Source organism: Danio rerio, chromosome 25, assembly GCF_052040795.2.
Source record: "Danio rerio strain M-AB ecotype USA chromosome 25, GRCz13ab, whole genome shotgun sequence".
Lineage (NCBI taxonomy): Eukaryota > Metazoa > Chordata > Actinopteri > Cypriniformes > Danionidae > Danio > Danio rerio.
The window spans coordinates 28,676,675-28,695,072 of NC_141045.1; the positions used below are offsets into that span (position 1 = coordinate 28,676,675).

Consider the following 18,398-nt stretch of genomic DNA (forward strand, 5'->3'; position numbering starts at 1 on the left):
GGCTGGATCTGTTTTATCACTTTCTGAATTGAACATTGAAAATGAGCTTTTCACAGCCAGCAGAGACTTAAAAATAAGCAGTAATGCAAACTCAGTCAGAGACATAGATTTTAACTTGCAACTTGCTTAAACAGTTAACAGTGCATGAAATGTTGTCTAAAACAAAAAGAAAATGATTTTTAGTGGCTGGATCTGTTTTTATCACTTTCTGTATTGAACGTTGAAAATAAGCTTTTCTCAGACAGCAGAGGACAAAATAAGTAGTAATGCAAACTCAGTCAGAGACATGGATTTTCACTTGCAACTTGCTTAAACATAGTTAACAGTGCATGAAATGTTGTCTAAAACAAAAAGAAAATGATTTTTAGTGGATGGATCTGTTTTTATCACTTTCTGTATTGAACGTTGAAAATAAGCTTTTCTCAGCCAGCAGAAGACAAAATAAGTAGTAATGCAAACTCAGTCAGAGACATAGATTTTCACTTGCAACTTGCTTAAACATATTTAACAGTGCATAGAAGGTTGTCTAAAACAAAAAGAATGATGCATTTTAGTGGCTGGTTCTGGTTTTATCACATTCTGTATTGGACGTTGAAAATGAGCTTCTCTCAGCCAACAGACAGGTCAAAATAAGCAGTAATGCAAACTCAGTCAGAGACATAGATTTTCACTTACAACTTGCTTTAACATGTTTAACAGTGCATGAAATGTTGTCTAGAACAAAAAGAATGATGCATTTTAGTGGCTGGATCTGTTTTTATCACTGTCTGTATTGGACGTTGAAAATGAGCTTTTCTCAGCCAGCAGAGGTTAAAATAAGCAGTAATGCAAACTCAGTCAGAGACATAGATTTTCACTTGCAACTTGCTTTAACATGTTTAGCAGTGCATAAAATGTCTAAAACAAAAAGAATGATGCATTTTAGTGGCTGGATCTGGTTTTCATCACATTCTATATTGAACGTTGAAAATGAGCTTTTCTCAGCCAGCAGAGGTCAAAATAAGCAGTAATGTAAACTCAGTCAGAGACATAGATTTTCACTTGCAACTTGCTTAAACATATTTAACAGTGCATGAAATGTTGTCTAAAACAAAAAGAAATTGCTTTTTAATGGCTGGATCTGTTTTATCACTTTCTGAATTGAACGTTGAAAATGAGCTTTTCACAGCCAGCAGAGAGGTCAAAATAAGCAGTAATGCAAACTCAGTGAGAGAGACATAGATTTTAACTTGCAACTTGCTTAAACATAGTTAACAGTGCATGAAATGTTGTCTAAAACAAAAAGAAAATGATTTTTAGTGGCTGGATCTGTTTTTATCACTTTCTGAATTGGACGTTGAAAATGAGCTTATCTCAGCCAGCAGAGAGGTCAAATCACAGTAATGCAAACTCAGTCAGAGACATAGATTTTCACTTGCAACTTGCTTAAACATAGTTAACAGTGCATGTAATGTTGTCTAAAACAAAAAAGAAAATGATTTTTAGTGGCTGGATCTGTTTTTATCACTTTCTGTATTGAACGTTGAAAATGAGCTTTTCTCAGCCAGCAGAGGTCAAAATAAGCAGTAATGCAAACTCAGTCAGACACATAGATTTTCACTTGCAACTTGCTTAAACATATATAACAGTGCATGAAATGTTGTCTAAAACAAAAAGAAAATGCTTTTTAGTGGCTGGATCTGTTTTTATCACTTTCTGAATTGAACGTTGAAAATGAGCTTTTCACAGCCAGCAGAGAGGTCAAAATAAGCAGTAATGCAAACTCATTCAGAGACATAGATTTTCACTTGCAACTTGCTTTAACATGTTTAACAGTGCATGAAATGTTGTCTAAAACAAAAAGAATAATACATTTTAGTGGCTGGATCTGGTTTCATCACATTCTGTATTGGACATAGAAAATGAGCTTTTCTCAGCCAGCAGAGAGGTCAAAATAAGCAGTAATGCAAACTCAGTCAAAGACATAGATTTTTACTTGCAACTTGCTTTAACATGTTTAACAGTGCATGAAATGTTGTCTAAAACAAAAAGAAATTGCTTTTTAATGGCTGGATCTGTTTTATCACTTTCTGAATTGAACGTTGAAAATGAGCTTTTCACAGCCAGCAGAGAGGTCAAAATAAGCAGTAATGCAAACTCAGTCAGAGACATAGATTTTCACTTGCAACTTGCTTAAACATAGTTAACAGTGCATGAAATGTTGTCTAAAACAAAAAGAAAATGATTTTTTGTGGCTGGATCTGTTTTTATCACTTTCTGTATTGAACGTTGAAAATGAGCTTTTCTCAGCAAGCAGAGGTCAAAATAAGCAGTAATGCAAACTCATTCAGAGACATAGATTTTCACTTGCAACTTGCTTTAACATATTTAACAGTGCATGAAATGTTGTATAGAACAAAAAGAATGATACATTTTAGTGGCTGGATCTGGTTTCATCACATTCTGTATTGGACATAGAAAATGAGCTTTTCTCAGCCAGCAGAGAGGTCAAAGTAAGCAGTAATGCAAACTCAGTCAAAGACATAGATTTTCACTTGCAACTTGCTTTAACATGTTTAACAGTGCATGAAATGTTGTCTAAAACAAAAAGAATGATGCATTTTAGTGGTAGGATCTGTTTTTATCACTTTCTGTATTGAATGTAGAAAATGAGCTTTTCTCAGCCAGCAGAGAGGTCAAAATAAGCAGTAATGCAAACTCAGTCAGACACATAGATTTTCACTTGCAACTTACTTTTAACATGTTTAACAGTGCATGAAATGTTGTCTAAAACAAAAGGAATGATGCATTTTAGTGGCTGGATCTGGTTTTATCACATTCTTTATTGGACGTTGAAAATGAGCTTTTCTCAGCCAGCAGAGAGGTCAAAATAAGCAGTAGTGCAAACTCAGTCAGAGACATAGATTTACACTTGCAACTTGTTTAACATGTTTAACAGTGCATAAAAATGTTGTCTAAAACAAAAAGAATCATGCATTTTAGTGGCTGGATCTGGTTTTATCACATTCTGTATTGGATGTTGAAAATGAGCTTTTCTCAGCCAGCAGAGAGATCAAAATAAGCAGTAATGCAAACTCAGTCAGAGACATAGATTTTCACTTGCAACTTGCTTTAACATGTTTAACAGTGCATAAAATGTTGTCTAAAACAAAAAGAATGATGCATTTTAGTGGCTGGATCTGGTTTCATCACATTCTGTATTGAACGCTGAAAATGAGCTTTTCTCAGCCAGCAGAGAGGTCAAAATAAGCAGTAATGCAAACTCAGTCAGAGACATAGATTTTCACTTGCAACTTGCTTTTACATGTTTACAAGTGCATGAAATGTTGTCCAAAACAAAAAGAATGATGTATTTTAGGGGCTTGATCTTTTTTTATCACATTCTGTATTGGACGTTGAAAATGAGCTTTTCTCAGCCAGCAGAGAGGTCAAAATAAGCAGTAATGCAAACTCAGTCAGAGACATAGATTTTCACTTGCAACTTGCTTAAACATAGTTAACAGTGCATGAAATGTTGTTTAAAACAAAAAGAAAATGATTTTTAGTGGCTGGATCTGTTTTTATCACTTTCTGTATTTAACGTTGAAAATGAGCTTTTCTCAGCCAGCAGAGGTCGAAATAAGCAGTAATGCAAACTCAGTCAGAGACATAGATTTTCACTTGCAACTTGCTTAAACATATTTAACAGTGCATGAAATGTTGTCTAAAACAAAAAGAAAATGCTTTTTAGTGGCTGGATCTGGTTTTATCACATTCTGTATTGGGCGTTGAAAATGAGCTTTTCTCAGCCAGCAGAGGTTAAAATAAGCAGTAATGCAAACTCAGTCAGTGTAATGGAAATTCATTTTTAGATGAACATGTGTAGGGAAAACTTGCTTACTCCTCATCTTTAGATGTGTGAAAAGTCACTTGTGTTCACAGTGTACTTTTGTTTATACAGCCTTACATTCCCGTATGTGACCACCTGGTCCTTATCTTTCCAATTAGGCTTTAAGATGAACATTTGTTAGGGGTAAGGGGCATGGGCTGTGTGATATATGACAGGGAAGCAGCAGGATGGTTTTCACACCTGTCGTGGTATGTGTGGTTTGGGTTGAACTGGAGTTGACCTCGTAAGCAGCACAACCCAGATAAAAGGATGAGCACACTTTGCTTCATTGTCTCACTCTGCAGAAACTGTTGTTGCTGTATGACTGTGACCTTCTTTGCAAAGAATAAAAGCTTTGAAAAGACATCCCGGGTAAGACTTTGTTTCTTGACCACCGAGAGCGCCTCCTTAAAGGAAATTGCCACTACAATTTGGTGTCAGAAGTGGGATGTCTTGGAGGAACTTTTCCGGACCCTGCGGACGGTGACTGATCATCCTGGGACTTTGTGTCACAGCCCTGCCCCGCTTGGTTGAGGGTTGAGGGGCCGACCGCCGGGCTCGGAGAAGAACCCCACTGACATCTGGGAAAAAGAACTCAGTGGCATCTGAACTCTCTGGTAAGAAACAAATTCTTTGTTTATTGTTAAAAGAAAAAGAAATTTAACAAGTTTTGGGGATTTGATTAATTTAACCAAGAGTAATTGGGTTTTACTTCTATTTGGGTCATCTCCATGCTGGTAGATCTGTCTCTGTGGGATAGCAGCGTGATTAATGACAAGTGAGATCTGACATCAGGCGGGGATCGAGACCTTTTCTACAAGTGAGATCTGGCATTTAGCTGAGATCAAGACCTTACACTAGTGAGATCTGGCGCCTGACTAAGATCAAGACCTTTTTAATACGTTTGGCTAGCTAACTGCGATTTACTCCCGGGAGGGGGTTGAAATCAGGGGGCTGTGCGATTTACTTCCAAAAAAGAGGTTGAAATCCGGGCTGTGCGATTTACTTCCAGAAGGAGGTTGAAATCAGGGGCCAAGCGATTTACTTCTAAAAGGGGGTTGAAATTGGGGGCCACGAAATTAGAGCTGCATAGCTTAACTTTTCGATTTTAGGTGAAAAGTCGAAATCTGTTGGAGACGTCCGACAGATTAATAGGTACCGACAAAGTCCAAGGGAAAGATCATTGCCAGCATGGGGAAGTCCCAAAGTAAGGTGAGAAAGTATGATACACCGGTGTTTTGGAATATGGAAAAAAAATTATATGAAATTTTTTTTTTTTTTAAAAAGCATGCAAGATATAGGAAAACTAATAAAGTATCACAAGTTTCTGAGGGAAAGGGAATGTTGAGTGTTACTAGGTTAAACAAAATGAAAGAGTCGATTGAGAAGGCAGAAGGAAAAGCAGGTTGTTTTTGTGAAAGGCATGTGTGTGTGTCGTGTGGAGACACTGTTGATTGTTGGCTCAAAAAGGCAGATAAGAGGCAAAGAGGAAAATGCTGCAGAGGCAGCTGGCATGTAGGGAAGAGAATGAAGAAGTGGCATGTAGGGAAAAGAATGAAGGAGATAAAGTGAAGGAAAAAGCAAGTGAAAAATGTGAAAGTGTAAATGAAAGATTAATTAGCATTACTAATCTTTTCTATACATCTGTTTCCATTCATGTACCGCCGTACCATCACTATCCCGTGGCTGAGCTGTGAGCCCTGAGAACTGACCCAGACCTCAACTGCTACTATCCCAGAAGACCTCCGACCGCACCAACAAAATTCCCACCTCAAGCAAGTGGAGGACATCTGTTTGAACTGGAGAAATGGACATTTAACGGACATTCTGCTGTGTGCTCAACATGCTGAAGACAAGCTGACAGTGAAGCAAGAGCAAGACAAGAAGAAAGCGGAAAGGGAGCTGTGCATGGCTCTGATACAAGTGGCCAACCAAAGATCCAACCAACACCTGACAACCAAAGATATCGCAAATTCAAAGGCAACAAAGGTGTCAAGGGTGAGAAAGATACCAGAAGATGGAGAAACTGGAATGTGACGGATGGCGATGAAATCTGCAGAGCCTGTGGTGTACATGACGAGAAACTGTACCAAATGTCTGCGCTTGCCACAGAGATGGACTTTTGGTCAAGGATTGACCCGAAAGGCGCGAACCAACAAAGGAGCTGATGTGCGGAGAGGGAAGAGCAGAACGGAGAGGGTCTGGGCAAGCAGCCAACAGCTACAGTAAAGGGAAGTGAACATATTTTTACTAACAAGTTTAAATGCAGACACATTTTTATACACACATATTCACATACACTGACATACTTTTGGCTCTCTGCAATGAAAAAAAAAAAAAAGAGCTTGCATTTCCCACTGTAATTTTGATCACAGTAATGTTGATCATTTTTCTGATGAAATGGCATTCTTTTTTTTTTAGTGAAGCATTTTTTAAATATGCCAAAATATGCTATGTTGATTGAGAATACATTGGTTGAGTTTGTAGCTGATAGTGGAGCTAGCAGATCTTGCATACGACTATGTGACCTACAGTGTGAAATACCTTTGAAAAACAAATTTCACGAGTCTCTGTCTGCATCTGGTCATACAGTGATCGAGCGATTTACAGCTCCACTGACCTGTGAGACAGAGGGGGGTAAAATTTTCAACCACGCATTTGTTTGTTTGCCAAAATGTCTGATACCACTCATTGGAGGGGATATTTTGTGTAAATTAAACTTAGTTCTAACAGCAGACTTCTCAGGGGTGAGAGTGGAAAAAAAGAAGGAATTTTGTTGTTTGCTGGTTGAATCACAGACTCATTGAAAACAATCAATGGGCTGATGTAATCTGCAAATTGGCTAAAGATTGAGTAAAACCTTTTGACATGGATATGTCTCTTGGTGAACTGCATTGCACGTCACATGTCGTAATTTACAGATGAGGAATTTGAGAAAGCTTGGTTTGAGACAAATGTGAATGAAACGTTGATTTTAGAGAAAATGTACTAAAAGGATAGTCTGTGTGCAGTTTCAGTGTCTCTGTCAGAAAAGCAGCTTTCATTCTATCTCATGTTAGCACAGGCTGTGCCTCACATATCAGTTTGCAAGGGTAAACATCAGTCTTGGGCTGATTTAGGCCTATCTGAGAGTAGAGAGAAAGGGTTAGAATGGACCGAGAGCTCGAGAGTATTTCGGGTGGACAGTGAAACTGAAACAGCTGTTTCAAGAACTGTGACTGCTATTGACAAAGTTTGCGTAAAGAATTCTTGCATGGTTGACTTTAACGCTGCAGACATACATCCAGCTTTAACAGAAATACCAAGTGAATTATGGGCTAAAAGCAAGTATGATGTTGGTTTAATCAAAGGTTGTGATCCAGTCACAATCGCTGCAAAATCTGATTACAGACCTTGCCAAAAACAATATCCTTTGAAAAGGGAAGCCATTGAGGGCATTACCCGAGTATTTGAGGGTTTAATGAAACAGGGTGTTATTGTACCATGCAACAATTATGAGGTTCGCACCCCTATTCTTCCTGTTAAAAAGATAAGGGATAATGGGATGCCTACAGAATGGCATTTTGTACAGGATTTACAAGCAGTAAATGCAGCTGTCAAACAAAGGGCTCCATTAGTTCCAAATCTGTACACAATTTTGTTACAAATTCCTGAAAAATCACAATTTTATTCAGTGGTTGATTTGGCAAATGCATTTTTCAGTGGACAAAGACAGCCAGTTTTGGTTTGCATTTAATTTTAATGGTAAAGGCTACACCTTTACACGTCTGTGTCAGGGTTTTACAGCATCTCTAACTTTGTACAATGAAGCGTTGTTAAGAAGTTTGGAACCTTTGACCCTGACAGCTGGAACTGCTTTGTTACAGTATGTTGATGACCTGTTAATATGTGCCGAGAATGAAGAGATGTGTGTGAAAGACACTGTGACTCTCCTTAAGCATTTGGCTAAGGAGGGCCACAAAGTCAGTTTGACAAAATTGCAGTTTGTTAAACAAAAGGTAACATTTTTAGGGCACGTCATTACACCACACAGCAAATCTCTGTCTGAAAAAAGGGTGAGTGGTATAAAAAATGTACCAAAACCACTAACGAAAAAAAAAACAAATGTTGTCTTTTTTGGGTATGTGTTCATATTGTCGCACATTTATTCCAAATTATGCAATTTTGGAACAACCCCTGAGAGCCCTAACATTAGGGAAGGGGATGAAATCCACTGACAAACTAGAGTGGACAACAGAGGCACAGCAGGCATTTGTAAACATGAAGTTACAAATGGCTGAGGCCCCTGCATTGGGTTTGCCTGTACCAACAAAACCATTTGTTCAGATGGTAGATGAAAGAGGTGGGTTCATGACGTCATTACTCCTACAGGATCATGGAGGTAGACTGCGACCTGTGGCCTATTTTTTGAGCAAACTTGACCCCGTAGCAGCAGGCCTGCCACGTTGCTTAAGAGCAGTGGCGGCTGCAGAAAAAAGCTGTTATGGCTTCAAGAGATTTTGTTGGGTATTCTGATTTGATACTGATGGTGCCACATTCTGTGTCCATGATTCTCCAAGAACAAAAAACATCGCATCTGTCAACAGCCCGCTGGCTGAGATATCACACTATCTTGTTTGATATGTCAAATGTGACTGTTAAACGATGTACTGGTTTGAATGCGGCTACTCTTCTTCCTACTGAGGAAGATGGGGAAGAGCATCATTGTTGTTTAACAGCACTTGAACAGGTGTGTACACCACGACCTGACCTCTCTGACGAACCACTTGAAAATTGTAACAATGTCCTCTTTGTGGATGGTTCAGCGTTTAAAGATCCACAAACAGGCCAGAATAAAGTTGGTTACGCTGTAACAACTGAATTTGATGTGGTGACCTCTGGGAAATTGCCAGGGCATTATTCGGCACAGGCCGCAGAGCTCGTGGCGTTGACAGAGGCATGTAAATTAATGGCAGAAAAAGAGGCCACAATTTACACTGACTCAAGATATACATTATGGGTAGCTCATGATTTTGGGGCTCTGTGGAAACACAGAAAATTTCTAAAGTCTGATGGTCGACCAATACTCAATGCTTCTTTAGTGGCAGCGCTGCTGGATGCGATTTTACTACCTGACAAACTGGTCATTTGTAAATGCGCAGCGCACTCTAATAATAAAGATTCTGTTTCTATAGGTAACTCCAGGGCAGATGGAGCAGCAAAAGTAGCGGCATCCCGAGACGAGGACAACTCTGAATGTTCTCTGCTATCTGTTGATGATAACAATGATGTGTGTTCTTCTTTGCAGGATATGCAGACCTTCGCGACGGGGCTGAAGAAAAACAAGTGGAGACAGTCTGGCAGTGTGATGAAAGATGATGTGTGGATGTGTGCTGAGGGCAAGGCGTGTTTACCAAAACATTTTTTCCAACATTATGCGAAATTACTTCACGGTAAAGATCATGCGTCAAAAACAGCAATGGTTGCGCAAATGAATGAACTGTGGTTCACAAAGGGGTTGACTACATTTGCGGACAATTTCTGTAGACGATGAGTAATTTGCAACACACATAATGTGGCCAGAGCGATAAAAGTTTCACAATCATCTAATCCACCTCCAACAGGGCCATTTGAATATTTGATGATGGATTTCATTGAATTGTCCCCATGCAATAGGAAAAGGTACTGTTTGGTGATGGTTGACATGTGGTCAAAATGGGTTGAAGTTTTTCCAACCTCAAAACAAGATTCGGCTGCGGTAGCAAAAGCGTTACTGACTGAAATCGTGCCGCGATGGGGAATACCACGAAAAATAAGTTCAGATAATGGTACTCATTTTGTTAATGAAGCAATCAAACAAGTGGGCCAATATTTGGAAATTGATTTGAGAACACATTGCAGTTACCATCCGGCTTCAGGAGGCGCTGTTGAAAGAGAAAATGGTACACTGAAGAACAAATTGGCAAAATGCTGTGAAGACACAGGGCTTACATGGGTTCAAGCTTTACCCATTGTCCTGATGTACATGAGAATGAGAAAAAGATCAAAAATGAATTTGAGCCCGTTTGAAATTCTCTTTGGTAAACCACCGCGTGTAGGTGTGAATGGGGGAAAACAGCAGCTGCCCTCAACAGATGTGTGTGAGAATGACATGTTGAATTACTGTAAGATATGTCTCATGTGTTGTCCAATGTTTGTGTGCAGGTAAAGGCTGCACAGGGGAAGGCTGCTGAGAGACCACTGCACAGTCTGAGGCCTGGCAATTTCGTGGTGATCAGGGACCTGAGGAGAAAGAGCTGGAGAGCAAAGCGCTGGCTGGGTCCATTTCAAGTGTTATTGATCACTGAGACGGCGGTGAAGGTCGCAGAGCGGGCAACGTGGGTGCATGATGGCCACTGCAGGAAAATTCCATCTCCTGAGGAGGATTCCACGAGGGAGTAGGAGAGAAAGAGGGGCTCTGAAACCATCTGAAGGAAAACAGCAGGGTGTTATCTGAGGGAAGCAAGGTCACAGCTGGGGAGAAACAACAACAACTCAAGAGGTGTGTGTGAAACAGTAACTTCTTAATACAACACCAAGCAGCAATCAGACGGAGGAGAAGACGACCAAAAGAGAGGTGAATAAGCTGTGCTTGACCATCACATAAGGATCTGGAGATGGACGAAAAGATTCGCTGGCATCCATTCCGTGTGCAAGGAATGTGTGGTCTGAGGAGAACAACACTAGCATTGCAGCTAGTGTCACATTAATTAACCTGATTACAGCAAAACATTTCCGACATTGTGACCCACATGAGAATGACCGTAAAAGAACCTAAGAAAGTTAGCAACCCAGAGCTAGATTGGCTGTCATTTAAGTGGGGAAACTGGATCTACTGGGCCTTTACTGTGGTGTTACCTGTATTGGGGGTGGGTGTAGTGATATTATGTTGTCTGCCATGTATATTCAGATTTGTATTATGGTCAGTGGGCAGACTGATTACACCTACAACATCCCAGCAGATGATAAGAGTGGCCGTGAATGAAGAGGGTATGAATATTGACATGGGTGAAGATTTTGATTATGACTTTGATGATAGCAGCAGCTACATAGAAATGGATAAAGAAAACCCGTAAATAATTGAGAACAAAATTTTCGGTGACGGCTGTTACTTAATTGGGAAAATATTAACGGACCTGACTTTTTGAAATTTGAGATAACTATCTGCTTGCTCATAAGTATTCTGGGTCTGTCCAAACAAAAACAGCAAACTGCATGAGTTGGTATGCTCTGTAACAAATCTCAAGAGTGATCATTTGCATGAAACTTGAGAGAAGAGTAAATGTGATGAATGAAGGGTACAGTAACAACAAGGTGTTCCTGTTTATGAATGTTATTAATGGTGAACTAATGATGTAGAGTATTAGTGATTTGTAACTGATTGAAGAAATGTTTTGCAGAATTTATTATGTGTATGAAACATTAATAATGTGAAAATAACAGGCAATTTCTGGGATTTGAACCTCTGTGGGGTGACTGAGGGTCCGATTTCGATCGGGAGTGCAATAACAGTGATTATTCGTTTAGCCCGGCTCCCAGGGAAGAGGGATGTTTTGAAAGATAAATCTTAATGGGGAAACTATTAAGAAGAGTGTTTAAACATCTCTAGTGTATTTGATGTGTGCAGAAACCTGTTAAATGATTTTTATAATCAGTGTGATTTTGTATTCAATTGAAAAATGAATTTAATAGTGAGTTATCAATGAATGATAAAAAGAGAGGAATTGTAATGGAAATTCATTTTTAGATGAACATGTGTAGGGAAAACTTGCTTACTCCTCATCTTTAGATGTGTGAAAAGTCACTTGTGTTCACAGTGTACTTTTGTTTATACAGCCTTACATTCCCGTATGTGACCACCTGGTCCTTATCTTTCCAATTAGGCTTTAAGATGAACATTTGTTAGGGGTAAGGGGCATGGGCTGTGTGATATATGACAGGGAAGCAGCAGGATGGTTTTCACACCTGTCGTGGTATGTGTGGTTTGGGTTGAACTGGAGTTGACCTCGTAAGCAGCACAACCCAGATAAAAGGATGAGCACACTTTGCTTCATTGTCTCACTCTGCAGAAACTGTTGTTGCTGTATGACTGTGACCTTCTTTGCAAAGAATAAAAGCTTTGAAAAGACATCCCGGGTAAGACTTTGTTTCTTGACCACCGAGAGCGCCTCCTTAAAGGAAATTGCCACTACAGTCAGAGACATAGATTTTCACTTGCAACTTGCTTTAACATGTTTAACAGTGCATGAAATGTCTAAAACAAAAAGAATGATGCATTTTAGTGGCTGGATCTGGTTTTATCACATTCTATATTAAACGTTGAAAATGAGCTTTTCTCAGCCAGCAGAGGACAAAATAAGCAGTAATGCAAACTCAGTCAGAAACATAGATTTTCACTTGCAACTTGCTTAAACAGTTAACAGTGCATGAAATGTTTTTTAAAACACAAAAAAGTAAAAATTTTAGTGCCTGGATCTGTTTTTATCACATTCTGTATTAAACGTTGAAAATGAGTTTTTTTCAGCCAGCAGAGGTCAAAATAAGCAGTAATGCAAACTCAGTCAGAGACATAGATTTTCACTTGCAACTTGCTTAAACAGTTAACAGTGCATGAAATGTTGTTTAAAACAAAAAAAAAAGTAAAAATTTTAGTGCCTGGATCTGTTTTTATCACATTCTGTATTAAACGTTGAAAATGAGTTTTTTTCAGCCAGCAGAGGTCAAAATAAGCAGTAATGTAAACTCAGTCAGAGACATAGATTTTCACTTGCAACTTGCTTAAACATATTTAACAGTGCATGAAATGTTGTCTAAAACAAAAAGAAATTGCTTTTTAGTGGCTGGATCTGTTTTATCACATTCTGAATTGAACGTTGAAAATGAGCTTTTCACAGCCAGCAGAGAGGTCAAAATAAGCAGTAATGCAAACTCAGTCAGAGACATAGATTTTAACTTGCAACTTGCTTAAACATAGTTAACAGTGCATGAAATGTTGTCTAAAACAAAAAAAAAAATGATTTATAGTGGCTGGATCTGTTTTTATCACTTTCTGTATTGAACGTTAAAAATAAGCTTTTCTCAGCCAGCAGAGGACAAAATAAGCAGTAATGCAAACTCAGTCAGAGACATAGATTTTCACTTGCAACTTGCTTAAACATATTTAACAGTGCATGAAATGTTGTCTAAAACAAAAAGAAAATGCTTTTTAGTGGCTGGATCTGGTTTTATCACATTCTGTATTGGGCGTTGAAAATGAGCTTTTCTCAGCCAGCAGAGGTTAAAATAAGCAGTAATGCAAACTCAGTCAGAGACATAGATTTTCACTTGCAACTTGCTTTAACATGTTTAACAGTGCATAAAATGTCTAAAACAAAAAGAATGATGCATTTTAGTGGCTGGATCTGGTTTTATCACATTCTATATTAAACGTTGAAAATGAGCTTTTCTCAGCCAGCAGAGGACAAAATAAGCAGTAATGCAAACTCAGTCAGAAACATAGATTTTCACTTGCAACTTGCTTAAACAGTTAACAGTGCATGAAATGTTTTTTAAAACACAAAAAAGTAAAAATTTTAGTGCCTGGATCTGTTTTTATCACATTCTGTATTAAACGTTGAAAATGAGTTTTTTTCAGCCAGCAGAGGTCAAAATAAGCAGTAATGCAAACTCAGTCAGAGACATAGATTTTCACTTGCAACTTGCTTAAACAGTTAACAGTGCATGAAATGTTGTTTAAAACAAAAAAAAAGTAAAAATTTTAGTGCCTGGATCTGTTTTTATCACATTCTGTATTAAACGTTGAAAATGAGTTTTTTTTCAGCCAGCAGAGGTCAAAATAAGCAGTAATGTAAACTCAGTCAGAGACATAGATTTTCACTTGCAACTTGCTTAAACATATTTAACAGTGCATGAAATGTTGTCTAAAACAAAAAGAAATTGCTTTTTAGTGGCTGGATCTGTTTTATCACATTCTGAATTGAACGTTGAAAATGAGCTTTTCACAGCCAGCAGAGAGGTCAAAATAAGCAGTAATGCAAACTCAGTCAGAGACATAGATTTTAACTTGCAACTTGCTTAAACATAGTTAACAGTGCATGAAATGTTGTCTAAAACAAAAAGAAAATGATTTATAGTGGCTGGATCTGTTTTTATCACTTTCTGTATTGAACGTTAAAAATAAGCTTTTCTCAGCCAGCAGAGGACAAAATAAGCAGTAATGCAAACTCAGTCAGAGACATAGATTTTCACTTGCAACTTGCTTAAACATAGTTAACAGTGCATGAAATGTTGTCTAAAACAAAAAGACAATGATTATTAGTGGCTGGATCTGTTTTTATCACTTCTTGTATTGAACGTTGAAAATGAGCTTTTCTCAGCCAGCAGAGGTCAAAATAAGCAGTAATGCAAACTCAGTCAGAGACAGATTTTCACTTGCAACTTGCTTTAACATGTTTAACAGTGCATGAAATGTTGTCTAAAACAAAAAGAATGATGCATTTTAGTGGCTGGATCTGTTTTTATCACTGTCTGTATTGGACGGTGAAAATGAGCTTTTCTCAGCCAGCAGAGAGGTCAAAATAAGCAGTAATGCAAACTCAGTCAGAGACACAAGTTTTAACTTGCAACTTGCTTTAACATGTTTAATAGTGCATGAAATATTGTCTTAAACAAAAAGATTGATGCTTTTTAGTGGCTGAAGCTGTTTTCATCACTTGCTGCGTTAGATGTCAAAATGAGCTTTTCCCAGCCAGTAGAGAGGTCAAAATAAGCAGTAATGTAAACTCAGTCAGAGACACAAGTTTTAACTTGCAACTTGCTTTAACATGTTTAATAGTGCATGAAATGTTGTCTAAAACAAAAAGAATGATGCTTTTTAGTGGCTGAAGCGGTTTTTATCACTTGGTGCATTAGACTTAAATTGAGCTTTTCCCAGCCAGCAGAGAGGTCAAAATAAGCAGTAATGCAAACTCAGTCAGAGACACAAGTTTTAACTTGCAACTTGCTTTAACATGTTTAATAGTGCATGAAATGTTGTCTAAAACAAAAAGAACGTCTCGGGTTACGTATGTAACCATAGTTTTCGAGAGGGAACGAGACACTGCGTCTAACCAGAACGCTAGGGGAACACCTCTTTTATACGCGTCTTGAAGCACATGTGAAATCAATCTAATGTAATTAAGCAGGTGTCGTCAGACCAGAGAGTATAAAAGCCTGTACTGAGCATTCAGTATCAACTTCGAATTTGCTTGAAAGAAGTAACAGGCAGAAGAGAGTATGGCGGAATACGCAGTGTCTCGTTCCCTCTCGGGGAACTATGGTTACATACGTAACCCGAGACGTTCCCCTTCTAGGGAACTTCAACACTGCGTCTAACCAGAACGCTAGGGGAACGCAATACCCACTAGGCCAGACTCACTGCTGACTGTGAACGCACACTACGCAGTGAGAATAGAGGACCCTGGTGAGGGGTCTACATCGAGTTGATAGTGACGCACAAATGTATGTGGAGTCGACCATCCTGCCGCCAAACAAATGTCAGAAAGGGCTGAGCCCGAAATAGAATAATAGCTTTGGAGGCCCCGACAGCCCTTGTGGAGTGGGCCTTAACAAATTTAGGTACAGGGCGTCCAGCAGCCTGATAGGTAAATGAGATAGTCTCAACTATCCAATTACTTATTGTCTGCTTATTTGCCGGACTCCCCCTTTTTGAGGGTCCGAAGCAGACCAGTAACTGTTCACTCTTTCTCCAGTTGATAACCCGGTTAACATATGTATTCAGAGCTCTAACTGGGCAGAGTAAGTTTAACTTCTCTTGGTCCGACGACTGAAATGGGGGCGGGTGAAAGGCCTGTAGCACAGCAGGTCTCGCCACATGAGTGGGCACCTTAGGCACGTACCCCGGTCTGGGATAAAGAAAGGCTTTGGACATGCCTGGAGCAAACTCCAGAAATGAAGGTGCAACCGACAAAGCCTGGAGGTCACCAACCCTTTTTAAGGAAGAAATAGCCAATAAGAAAGCCGTTTTTAGTGTCAGAAACTTATCTGACGCCTCCTGCAGTGGCTCAAATGGGGGAACAGAGATGCCCTCGAGCACCAATGTTAAATCCCATGTCGGTACCCTGTGTGTGCTGACAGGCCTTAGCCTTATGGCTCCACGAAGGAAGCGACGAATTAGCGGATCCTGTCCTAGTGACTCATCATCTAGGGGAGAACGGTAGGCCGCTATAGCTGACACGTACACTCTCAGAGTGGATGCAGCTAACCCAGCAGACAGGCGATCTTGGAGAAATTCCAGCACTGAGGCTACCTGGCAGCTGACTGGGTTCAGCTGGTGTTCTCTGCACCAAGCTGAAAAGAGAGCCCATTTTAGGGCATAAAGCTTCCTTGTGGAGGGAGCCCTGGAGCTTAGAATGGTCTGAGCAACCTCGGTTGACAGTCCATACTCTATGAGGTGGGCCCCCTCAGAGGCCACACCCACAGTTTCCACAGGTCGGGTAGGGGATGAAGTATCATTCCTCCCGCCTGGGACAGAAGGTCCCTCCTGATGGAGATCTCCCACGGGAGACCCGCCAGCAGGGCTATGAGGTCCGAAAACCAAATCCTGGTAGGCCAAACCGGGGCTACCAGCAGTAACTGTACTCAGTCTTGACGGACCCTCTCCAGGACTCCTGGGAGCAGAGCGATCGGGGGAAAAGCATACAGACGTAGCCTCGGCTATGTCTGAACCATGGCAACCAGTCACAGAGGGGCTGGATGCGAGAGAGAAAACCATAGTACGCAATGCGTGGTCTCTTGGGAAGCAAACAGGTCTACCTGCGCTTTCCTTAATCTTTCCCAAGTGGACTCCACCACCTCGGGGTGAAGAAGTTTCCATTCCCTGGATCTCACCCCCTGCCTCGACAGGAGATCTGCTCCCATGTTCAGATGGCCCGGGACATACATTGCCCTGATGGACAGGATTTTGTTCTGGGCCCACAGGAGGATCCGATGTGCTAGTTTGCATAGCATTCGAGACTTCAGACCCCCCTGCTGGTTGATGTAAGCGACCACCAATGTGTTGTTCGTGCAGACTAAAACATGATGGCCCCTTAGATCTGGGAGAAAGTGTTTTAAGGCCAGAAACACGGCCATCATCTCCAGGCAGTTTATGTGCCAGTAATGATGATGTTCTCCCCATCGTCCCACTGCGGGAAGCCCCCTCAGGGTTGCTCCCCAGCCCGTTAGAGAAGCATCTGTCATAAGCATGACGCGATGACAGACAGCCCCCAACACTAGGCCCTGGGACAGGAACCAGGGCATTTTCCACATACTTAAGGCTCGAAGGCAGTGCCGCGAGACCTTGATCATGCGGATCAAGCCCGTTGCTCCCTAGCCCGTCAGAGAAGCATTTGTCATAGGCATGACGCGATGACAGACAGCCCCCAACACTGGGCCCTGGGACAGGAACCAGGGTATTTTCCACATACTTAAGGCTCGAAGGCAGCGCCGCGAGACCTTGATCATGCGGAAAGGATTCCCCTTGAGGGAAAACCCCCTGGATTTGAGCCACCACTGCAGGGGTCTCATGTACAGCAGACCGAACGGAATCACGCTGGCTGCTGCTGCCATGAGACCCAACAACCTCTGAAAGTGTTTCACAGTGATGAACTGGCCTAGTTTGACTCTGTGTACGGTTGACTGAATCGAAGCGATTCATGGCGGGGACAGACGTGCTCGCATCATCATGGAGTCCCATAGCACACCTAAAGAAATGGTCGTCCTGGCTGGAACAAGCACACTTCTTGCGGTGTTTAACCGAAACCTCAACCTTCTGATATGGGTGAGAACGACATCTCGATGCCGAACTGCCATATCGTGAGTCTGAGCTAGAATTAGCCAATCGTCTATGTAGTTTAGGATACGTATCCCCTGCATACGAAGTGGAGCTAGTGCCGCTTCGACTATTTTGGTAAAGGTTCGAGGTGACAGAGCTAGGCCGAATGGAAGAACCCGATACTGGAACGCTTCGCCCCCGCAAGCGAACCTCAGGTATTTCCTGTGTTGGGGAAGGATGGAAATATGGAAGTATGCGTCTTTCAGGTCTATCGTCACAAACCAGTCCTCGGACTGAATTTGTGACACCACGTTTTTGATGGTTAACATCCTGAACCTGAGGGCCCCGACGGCCCGATTTAGATTTCTCAGATCTAATATGGGACGCAATCCCCCATCCTTTTTGGGAACTATAAAATACCGGCTGTAAAACCCTGACTCTCTGTCGAGTGGGAGAACACGCTCTATTGCGCCTTTTACTAATAAGGCCAGTACTTCCTGTTCCATAACCAGAGCCTGTTCTGGCTTCACTATGGTGGGTGCAATACCGTTGAAGCGAGGTGGGCGTGCACAAAACTGTATTTTGTAGCCATGTTTTACTGTGAACAGGACCCACTGGGACACCATCGGCAGGTGGTTCCACGCTGCCAAAAAATGTGCTAGGGGTACCAGCCTCTCGAGACTGGCCTCTGGTTGTTCT

General features: G+C 40.8%; 1 long non-coding RNA gene across 1 annotated transcript; it reads left to right on the forward strand.

Moving 5' to 3' along the window:
- Positions 1-34: 34 nt before the first annotated feature.
- On the forward strand, positions 35-12,884 carry LOC147837846 (uncharacterized). The gene is made up of 3 exons (XR_015526906.1): positions 35-2,002; positions 2,375-3,830; positions 12,085-12,884. It is a non-coding gene; the product is annotated as an uncharacterized LOC147837846 (long non-coding RNA).
- Positions 12,885-18,398: the final 5,514 nt, after the last annotated feature.